We start from the raw sequence: 11,353 nt of genomic DNA on the forward strand, positions 1-11,353 counted from the left end.
CGAAAATAATATGTGAGGTGTGAATGGAAATGAAGTGATTTTTTCACAAAATGATGGGAGAGCCTTGAGAAAGGTGAGAGAAATTTGAAACTGATGAAAAATGTGTGTACAGATGGTGGAAATATGATTTTCTTGTAGGTGGCGAAAACAGGGTTTATGATGAAACTTGTCCAAAAACCTCTAGGAATGAGCTAGTGTTTTGATTTTTGAGTATTAAAACTTTGTTTTGAAGTGGGTAAAATGGCTATAATCTCTCACTAATCGTGTATGTGGGTTTAGGATATCATTTTACATGATTTAGAAATAAAAAATAATGAAGACCATTTTCACCCTTTCATTTCCTATGTAAATTTTCACTACAAACCCTAGCTTGAAGACTTATTGACATGATATGAAATTAGAAAAGCAAGAGATGGAGGATGATGGTCTACTTACTTGTTCCTTAGCTTAGAAGTTGGTAAAATAAAGCTTGCAAGTGAAAATTTGAAGCTTAGGAGAGTTTTGGTGAATTTCGAGGTACTTTGTCCTGCATGCAGCGCAGTGTTCCTACGTGCAACGCCAAAGTGCAACGCAGTTCTTCTATGTGCAGTGCCTATCTACTGAGCATAGCGCAGTGCTTCTATGCACAACACCCTCAAATTTTTGCTAGATTTTGCTCGGAAAACAAGTTTTTTCTTTTTTGGGCAAGAGAGCTTGATGATAAAGAGTGAATAGGATATGAATGAAGTTATCGTTCTATAGATTGAAAAAATAACCCCGTGTTTGGTACACCAGGATCAACAACTATCCCACTGCATTGGGCTTCACAAAAAGTGAAGCGGATGCAAGCCTTGATCATATTTTTGTTGAAGCTAAATTATTGTTTATATTATTATATGTCGATGATTTATTTTTAACCGGTGATGAGAAGTTGATCAGTTCTTTCAAAGAGGATCTTGCAAGAGAATTCAAATCGATCATCAAATGGGCTAGATACAATGCATCTTTACATGATATCCAGCAAAATTGGAACTGCTATATCAAGACTAATACAATTTAGAAACATTGACCAAGTTGGAATATTTGTTTAACAACTCAAAGTAAATAAATTTAAACTTATCCAATAACCAAAACTACTTCTAGAAGTTCCAAAATTCAAAGGTTTCTAAAATAAAATTGTTTGATATGTTTGCGCAAAGTTGCATAAGAGAGGGCATAAGTCTTCAAATTGGTATGGTTACAGGTGGTCTCTGTGCAAACTTGAGTACGTAGATGTGCCTGAGATGACTTGGTGTTGATGTATAACCCACTGAGTTCTTCCTTCCATGCTTACAAGCCTTCAAAATGACTATTTTTAGTTTTCACAACAAATGCGTAACAAGTCTGTTACAAAACAGGGATCGAATTTATGGAAAGATAGGGTTCAAAGATGAAATCATATATCCTGAATCAAGCCACCTGGTACAAATATGAGGGAATTTTATGTAGATGAGAGTTTTCTTGAGAGAAACTTCTCTCATTTTCAAAAAATTCCTAATCCATCTCCTCACAATGTGCGCCCAAACATCATAACTAAAACATGAAATGCTAAAACCTCAAAAATAGACTGTAAATATGCATTTTACTCTTCCAATACATGATACCTATAAATAAACTCAAGGAGTTTTTTTTCCTTGGCTTGTTCTTGGAAAACCCTCTTTCCGTTTTCTGAAATTCATTTCCATCTGGACCTAAAACACTTTTGAAAATGATGACAAAAAAAAAATTAGTTTCATAGCAAATTCATATCAGAGTGTGGCAAACCTCCATGGTTGATATGGTTGCAGATATTTCTTGGAAAAACGAAGAAAATGGGCATGTTTGTAATGATAGTTAGATGGTGTAGAACCTTTGATGTATTTTTTTCAATGCCTGTAGACCTTCAAGATAGCTAACTACAACTTGCACAACATATGCACAACGACCACATACCTTGAGCTTAAACCTCCTCCTTCAACTCTGCAACCTTCTTTGAAACCTCATACTAGTTTAGAGCTCGAATTTCACCTTGGATGAAGGAAAAAGAGGGATGGCTTGCAGAATTTTTGAATTTAATGCCACCACAATCCCTCTCATGTCATGATGACGAAATTTGAAATCATGGAGGAATGAGAAGTATAAACCGCTAACAGACCCACGACATGACCCCTTAAACTCTAATAATGACCTCTCATGGACTATTATACCTTTACAAATTTGACTTAGGGCTAAAATACCCCTTTATGACATGAAAATTTACAATGAACTTAACTTGTATGACTCTTTATACAATGACCCTTTAGATTATGACATTTAGTGACTCATAGGATAAAATTGAAAAAAATACCGCCAAAATGAAATAGTAAGATAGGAAAACAAACTTTGATTCCTAGATTATAGGATCCTAACAACTTCTATCATTTTATTTTTGAAAGAATCATTCTAAAAATACACACCATTCCCAAAGTTACTAATGCACTCTATGAAGGCACACATTTTGTAGGAGTATAAAAATATTAGCTAAAGCTAAATTGTAGAAAGAGAGATGTGAATCACAAGTCTCAATTTTATTTGTATTAGATTTTTATTTCATGAATTATTTGTTTTCCCATTAATTTTCAATACTTTCTAGTTAATAATTTGTATTATAACGCACAATTTTTCATCATAAATTTTAGGGCATATGTTGAGAATCCAAGTACCTCCCTTGCCTTATACACCATGTCCTATTGGAGCAAAGTGGATTCAAGTTACCAAGTTCCAATGATAAAGTGTCAAGTGTTTGCCCAGAATCACGGTTGAATTCGACATAGTTGCAAAGAGTAGGGACTGAAAAAAACGTGAACAAAAGGGATAATAGAGAGGCATGGTCAGGTTGACACATAAGCAATGATAATATATTGAAATATAAATGTGACTTTGCCTACAAATATATGATTATGCATGAGTTCATTCTATCCCCCCCCACAAAAAAAAAGAAAAGAAAAAAAACATACCAACACAGTATACTCAAAATGTTTGGAATTATGCATGAGTTCAGAGTCACCACCATGGCTTGTGACAATTTATTTAGACATTTCACCTTGATTTATTACAACTCTGTAGTGGAATTTTGTGGAGTAACACAAGCTACCTGTAAAACAAAGCTTTTCTTGAGTTCTTATAACTAGCTACCCGTCTTGCCTGCTAAACCATATAGATCTTACATACAACATAGGTACATACCCCCATGCCACCAGTGCCTCAACATCCTCTTAAGCCTTCTATCCTTCTACAGAATACATGATTAATAATTTAATTGAGTATAAATCACCACTTCTGTGACCCTATGGTCCCACTATTTTACCACTTGTCTCTTTATCTTTTTATAACCTAACCATGTGGGCCTACTATTTTACCACTTATCTATCTTATAATAACGCAAGATGCATGATGGACAGCACAAAAAAAATCTCTATTTCAACAACACATATGGTTACTTTCCATGAAAGACAAATTGAAAAGTTGGCATTTAATGAGGAATGTTCTAGTCAAGCGATAATAGGCACTATGTCCTATTATTTGAATCAATGAGTCTATTCAATGGAGGGTAACTTGTTGCTAGAGAACCCCATAAGCCAAAGTTGAGTCAGAGATTTTCTATTTTGAGAATAGGAGAAGCAACATTACAAGAGGAAGCGTCTATGAACAATAGAAGGTAGCAGACAATATAGAAATCAACTCACCAGTTCAGTAAACTGGATAGGGATGTGAGGGATGATATGATAAGAGAACGTCAACCAAGGAATTCTTATAGAGTACTCCTATAGAATTTGATGGCCTCCTGCATGTAGAGTTTGAGGCCTCAGACCCATGAGTTTTTTGGCTTTATGCGGAAGATGACTAATGCTGCAAAAAGTATGGGTCAAACTTGGCTGCACAAAATGGGGTCAAGTATGCCATGGAGAATCCTAGTTCACAACAACATTATGGGCTTATGGGACTGGCTAATTTGTTTGAGATATGCAAGTTTGCAAACCCACAACACCCACAACCTATTGTTGTGTGTTCTCTTTGAGCTCAATATATGGTTTGAATAATGAGAGCCCTTTCTTTGAACAAGACAAAACATATCATCTTACTAAAGGGACTTCACATACATTGATGAATTGTTAAGGGTTGCATTGGTGCTCTTGACACTATGGACAAGAGCACAAGAGGTGGAGGATTTTGGAGGAATTGCTAAAAGTGAAGGCTAGGAAGAATATGCTTACAATGCCAAATAATGGAGACACACCCTTCACATATGCCATTGTCACCCTTGCAAGCATGGAGTTGGGTTACATGCCCACTATAGATCTCAAAACAAGTATGAACAAATTTGTGGAATGCTACTTGAGCTGTTATGGTGTACTTGGTAGGGTCCCATGAATGTGTAAGCTAACGAACATGTAAGCTAACTTCTTCTCATAGTTTACATATTCATTTGACACAATGGAAAAACATGTAAGATAATGAACAAGTAAGTTGACTTCATCTCATATTTACATTTTAGATGACACAATGGAAATACCTATGTGAAATTTATGAAGACAAAGGCTTATTAATATTTGCAATTGCAATTATTGCACCCGTAGAATCAGTTTTGCCTCTCTTTTATTCTTGGCTTGCGAAATTGCTAACTTTAATCCTGATGACCTTATGACATGCTAACTTTAATCCTTATGACCTTATGACATGCTAACTTTGATCCTTATGATATTCATAGCTTGTAGGATTGTCCCCGACTCATTTGTTCAATCCAAAAGGTAAACCCACATACCTTGCACATAAAGACACAAAGCCAAAAAGTAAGTAGCTCAAGTTGTAGAGGCAACATTAGAATCAAACCCTGTTTCTATTCACCCTCAACTACAATGACTTTGGTAAGCTTCCAACAAATTAGATTGCATGTCAAAGTTAGATTCAACAACTTATGATCACCGTTATTAAGACAAGACTCATAGTGCCATATTACTTGTATCATAACTATGTATGTTTATTGGAAGAATTGAATCACACAGAAACTCAAAATCCCTCTTCCTTTCCATTTGATCTGATATGGATTATATAGCTTAAAGAGCCCAAAGCTCTAGGAATCATACATGATATGTGTAGATAAAAATATTGAAGATGAAAGAGTTGTGGAAACCAACAATACATGAGACATGCACAACTTATTGTGATGGTTTAGAGATTTGCTTAGGCAGGACCAGCTAGCTGGAAAATGGCTTGAAAATAGACCAAAAGTAGATGAAACAACACTTATACAATAACTCAGGGTCATTACTCGCTAAGAAAGTGATAGTGATGGAAAGTGTAGGAGCAATGCTGGCAAGTGTAGGAACAATGGCTAGCCATGTGTATGTTTACACATGAGGTTACTGTCATAGCGTCACTCTTTAGAAAAAATATGATCATGTAATTTTAACATAAAGTAAAATGTTATGTATTGATGTTAGCATTAGTCAATTGAAACTGAAACTTTCTTAATGAATTGAGACTTATCATAAGCTTGCACATATTTTGCTTCAATATAAGTCCAAATAAGGTATCTAAATTTCGTAGCGATTGACATAGTAACTGAGAATTTTCTTATTGGTTGAATAAAATTATTTATAAAATATAACTTTAAACTTTTAGAATAATTACCTTGATTTCTACCTTGGATTTTGTGCAGTATAATAAAATAGAAAAAGTTCATAAAATTTTTCCCACGGAAACTAATAAAGAGGAGAACATCCCATTCTCATGAATATACAAGGAGGATACCATTCCATTCTCATAAAGATACAAAAAAGAGACCATTCCATTCTCATGGATATACAAGGAAGAGATCATTCCCCCCTAAGTAATGGTACGAGATGAGAGATGATAAAGAATCACACTTATGTTACCCTAACATGTTTAGAGAAAATAAAGTTGAAATGCCAAAGATTTAACATTAAAAATATACATAGTTGTAGAGAATACATAAAATAATTATAATATAAAATGTTTTATGATTAATAACTATAATGAAAAATTAAGTGATTTATAAATTAGGATTGGAACATTGTTAATTATTATTTTTATTTATAATATTAATAAAATAAAAATTTGAAGTTTTCTAAAATCATAAATTATTTATAGATTTTTTTTATTAAATTAATTTATTAAAAAAACATTTTGAGTGGATCTAATGGTTAAGAGCTTGTGTTCCCTCTTAAGAAGTCACAGGTTCAAAACGAGAGGGGGCAGCGTATGTACGAGAGGGGGCATCTTATGTACGCCTTCGTAGACTTAGGGGGCAACTTAGGTATCCCTTCTTAGAATTAGCAGCCAAATAGTTGCCCACAATTACCTACAAGTGGGTCCCTTGTCCCACAAACAAGGAGGTCTCATACACCAATTTTATGTCTGGTTTGGCCATCATTTTAAAATTAGATAATAATAATAATAATTATCATTATATGTGGATATGTATGTTTTCGAAATACGATTTCTTGAATTTTAATTTAACTAAAATATTCATAATATTATTCATATATCAAAAATTGAGAATTATTTTAAATATGTTATTAATTAATTAAAAAATGTTCTATGAATGAGTTAATTTTTTTTGAAATAAAATATTAATAACCATAATATTATAATAAAATCTATTTACAAATTAAAAATTGACCCTGATAAAATAATAAAAAATCTCAACCATATAAAATATATAATAAAATAAATACCAATCATAAAATAAACACTAATAATTAATTATCATGTTATCAACCACTTAATTTATATAACTATACCATTAAAAAAAACAACATAATCTAATAGTCTAAAACCACATGTAATAATCCATAACTAAAACTAAAACAACTCGTAATAATTCATAAGTAAAACTAAAAGTAGTATAAAATTTATTAAATCAAACCGACATTGATATCATGAAATGGACCGTTGCGAGCAGAGAGTTATCTGCGTGAAATGACCCATGAAGGCCATACAAATCAATATACAAGCGGTACCTTGATTTGTTGCAAGCGATCTTGAAACAAAAGCAAGCAGTGTGACAATGCTGCAAATATTGCATAGCTTCTAATTTCCGGAACAGATTATCAGCAGCCTCGATTTCGTTTTCTCCAAGTATAAAGGGCGTCAAAGGAAAGATGGAGGATTTCCACAAGGCCACAACTTTCAATATTCGTCCTCTGCCAAACTTCCAAATAATCAGAGTCACAGTCACAGTCACAGTCACTCCATGTCCCCTTTTTCGGTGTATTTGATGGTCACGGAGGCAGGAAAGCTGCAAATTTTGCGGCAGAAAACCTCGGGCAGAATATTATGGACACTCTGGCCAATATACATCTCAGCGGCGAGGAAGTGGTAGACGAAATAAAAAGGAAGAATAGTATTGAAGAGGCAGTGAGAGCCGGGTACTTGAAAACAGATGAAGGGTTTTTGAGCAAGGGAATTAACATGGTTAGCGGTACTAATTGTTTGTGTGATCTCTAGGAGACAACTCATGATCCAAGACTCATAGCATATCCTGAAGTAGATACTCCAGTTTCTTTGTCTCCATCGAAGTCCGAACTAGAGTATCCGATCAAGCTGAAGTCTTCCACCTGTGTATACTTGATTCCAAAGTCTTCAGTTGCCCTTCAAGTACCTTTGAACTGTTTTTGCAGCAGACCAATGTCCCTCATAAGGCTTTTCCATAAACCTGGAGAGGATTCCAACAACAAATGAAATGTTTGGTCTAGTAGTAGTTAGTTAGTTGAGACTTCCTACAATCTATCTATACTTTGTTGCATCCTCAAATTCTTTTCCTTCAATAGATGTGAGCTTTAAGTTTTGTTCCATTGGAGTAGTAAGACGATTGCACTCTGTCATGCAAAACTTGTTCAAAAGATCTCCAATGTATTTCTTTTGACAAGGAAATATGGACTTCGGATGTTGGGTTACTTCAATGCCAAGATAGTAATGAATGTATCCCAAATCAGTCATTTCAAAACTTTTCCCCAATTCCTTCTTTATGGATGCAATGTAGCTTTCATTGTTTAGACAAATGCATAACCTTAGACAGAGGTCTATGATAGTAAAAGAATACACAGAAGGATTCTACAAAGTAAGTATAAGAGCAGGACAAATCCAAGATACAGGTGTGAAGGTTGGAAGATATGTAAATGGACTTAGAATGGAGATTCAAGATGAGATAAGTGTACTGTATCCTAAAACAATAGAAGAGGCTTATCAAATGGTATTGAAAGCCAAAGAAAAACTAATGAGGAAACAATCTGCTAGAAATAGAGCTACTTTCTAAGGAAGGGGAATTCAAGGTTGTAGAGGAATGTCTACAACACCTAGAGATGGAGCTAGCAGAAACTCAAGTCAGCATGCACACATAGGAGGTGATGAAAGTGGTAGAGGGAGTTTTTCTAGAGGAAGAGAAGGTAGAGGTAGAGGAAGAGAAGTCAAATGTTACAGATGTAATATGTTGGGACATAAACATAGGAATGAATCAGATAAATGCAATTGTTGCTAAGACCGAAGAGGAAGAAAAAAGGTGATAGAAGAAGAAATGTACCAAAGAAAGGAGAGTCTTTAGTAGTTAACAAAGTTTTGCTAAAGGAAGCTAAGGAAATTGTTGAGCCAGCACAAAGGAAGACCTTGTTCTAGACTGTGTGCAAGGTTCAAGGGAAGTGTTGTCAGATGATAATTGATAGTGGTAGTATAGATAATTTGGTCTCCATAGAAGTGGTAGAGAAGTTAAAATTGAAGACCAAGAAACACCCAACACCTTACAAGGTTTCATGGCTTCAAAAGGGATATCAGTTGATAGTGAATGAGTAGTGTGAAGTAGAGTTGTAGTTGGGCAAATATAGTGACAAAATTATGTGTGATGTGATGCCTATGGATGTGTGTCATGTATTAATGGGAAGGCCTTGGCAGTATGAGAGAGGAGCTATGCGTGATGGGAAGAAGAACACATATAAGTTTAGTAAGATGGTGTTAATCATATATTGCTCCCTATGGAAGAAGAGGATGCATCGAAGAAACCTGATCCAAAGATCCTACTGTTGAGTGGAAAGGAGTACTTGCAGCAGATGGAAGAAGATGAGGTAAGTTTTGCATTAGTTTTCAAACCCAAGGTAATAATAACTTCCACTAAAGTTTCTGATTTACCAAATGAAATTCAAGAGATGCTGGATAGTTATTGTGATATCATTGTAGATGATTTTCCTGATGAATTACCACCCATTAGAAAAATCAGCCATTATATAGATTTGATTCCACGAGAAAATCTACCTAATAAAGCAACTTACCAGATGACTCCCACAGAGAATGAAGAAATCAGGAAACAGGTATAGGAACTATTAGACAAGGGACTAGTTAGAGAGAGTTTGACTCCTTGTGCAGTGCCAATAGTGTTGAGCCCAAAGAAAGATGGAGGCTCAACAATGTGCACTGATTCAAGAGCAATCAATAAGATAAAAATCAGGTATAGATTTCCTTTACCTATAATTGAAGAACTGATGGATTGTTTGAGTGGAGCAAGATATTTTACAAAGCTAGATTTGAAAAATGGTTATCATCAAGTCAGAATTAGAGAAGGAGATGAGTGGAAAACTGCTTTTAAGACCTTGGTGGTGCCTTTTGGATTGTCAAATGCACCTAGTACGTCTATGAGCTCATGAATGAAGTTTTGAAAGAATTTATAGGTAAATTTGTAATACTATATCTTGATGATATATTAGTTACAGTAAATCAAAAGAGGAGCATGTGAGACATTTGAATTATGTCTTACAAAGGCTACAAAAAGAGGAATTACAGTTAAATTTAAAGAAATGTTCATTCATGAAAGAGGAGTTGGTGTATTTGGGTTTTGTTGTTTCTGCTGAGGGACTAAAGATGGATCCTGAGAAGATTAAGGCAATCATGGAGTGGCCTTCACCAAAAAGTGTCTTTGAGGTAAGAAGTTTTCATGGCCTTGCTAGTTTTATAGGAAATTCATAAGGAATTTAGTAAGATCAATGCTTCAATTATTGATACTATAAAGAAGGACAGATAAATTTAAATGGACTGTTGAAGCAGAAAGAGCTTTCAGCTATTGAAGAGGAAAATTACTGAAAAGCCTATTTTGATTTTGCTTGATTTTAATACACCTTTTCAAGTGAAATCTGAAGCCAGTGGGTAAGCCATTGGAGCTGTTTTAAGTTAGGAGGACAGACCTGTAGCTTGTTTTAGTGAAAAGTTGAATGAATCAAAGAAGAAATATTCTTCTTATGACAAGGAATTTTATGCAGTTGTGCAGTCTTTGAAGAAATGGAGACATTACTTGATGTCTAAGGAGTTCATACTATATTTAGATAACCATGAATTTCAATATATTATGAAACAACCAAAGCTTAACCAAAAGCATGCAAAATGGGTAGAATAGCTTCAAGGTTTTAGTTTTGTGTTAAAACATATAACTGGCCAATCAAACAAAGTAGTAGATTCCTTAAGTAGAAAAAGTATTATTGTGCAAGAAAGTCAAATTCAAGTGTTGGGTTTTGATTTTCTTAAAGAATTATATGAAGAAGATCTAGATTTTAAAGAGGCATTTGAAGCTTGTAGGAACCCTATTTTGTTAGAAAGAAGCAAGTGGATGGCTTATTTCTTACAAGAGGGAGTGTTATTTAAAAGGAATCAACTATGCATGCCAAATTGTTCTATGAGAGAAAATTTGATCAAGGAGAAACATAGTGGTGGACTTGGAGGACAGTTTGGTGCAGACAAGACTTATGAGCAGCTGAATCGATTTTACTTTTGTCCAAAGATGAGAGTTGAAGTGGAAAAGTATGTGAAGAGTTGTAAAGTTTGTCAGTATGCAAAGGGAAAGAACCAAAACATAGGTTTGTATGTTCCATTACCTATTCTAGACAGGCCTTGGGATATGGTAAGTATGGAATTTGTTTTGGGTTTACCAAAAAATCAAAGAGGACATGATGCAATTTATGTAGTAATTGACAGATTTTCAAAAGTGACACATTTTATTCCATGTCATAAAACGAGTGATGCTACTCATGTTGCTAACTTGTTTTTTAAAGAAATTGTAACATTGCATGCGTTACCAAAGAGCATTGTTTTCGACAGAGACTCCAGGTTTGTTGGACATTTTTTGGGAACCTTGTGTAAGAGCTTGGCACTAAACTCAGTTTCAGTTCTACTTATCATCCTCACATTAATGGATAGACTAAAGTTGTGAACACAAGTTTGGGTAATCTTTTAAGAATTCTTGCAGGTGAACATCCAAAGTAGTGGGATGAAGTATTAGCATAGGATGAGTATGCATATGATGATTCTCCTAATAGGACTA

This window comes from Pinus tabuliformis, chromosome 5_2 (assembly GCF_031772625.1).
Source record: "Pinus tabuliformis cultivar Carrire ecotype Pingquan chromosome 5_2, CPIR1, whole genome shotgun sequence".
NCBI classification, from domain to species: Eukaryota; Viridiplantae; Streptophyta; class Pinopsida; order Pinales; family Pinaceae; genus Pinus; species Pinus tabuliformis.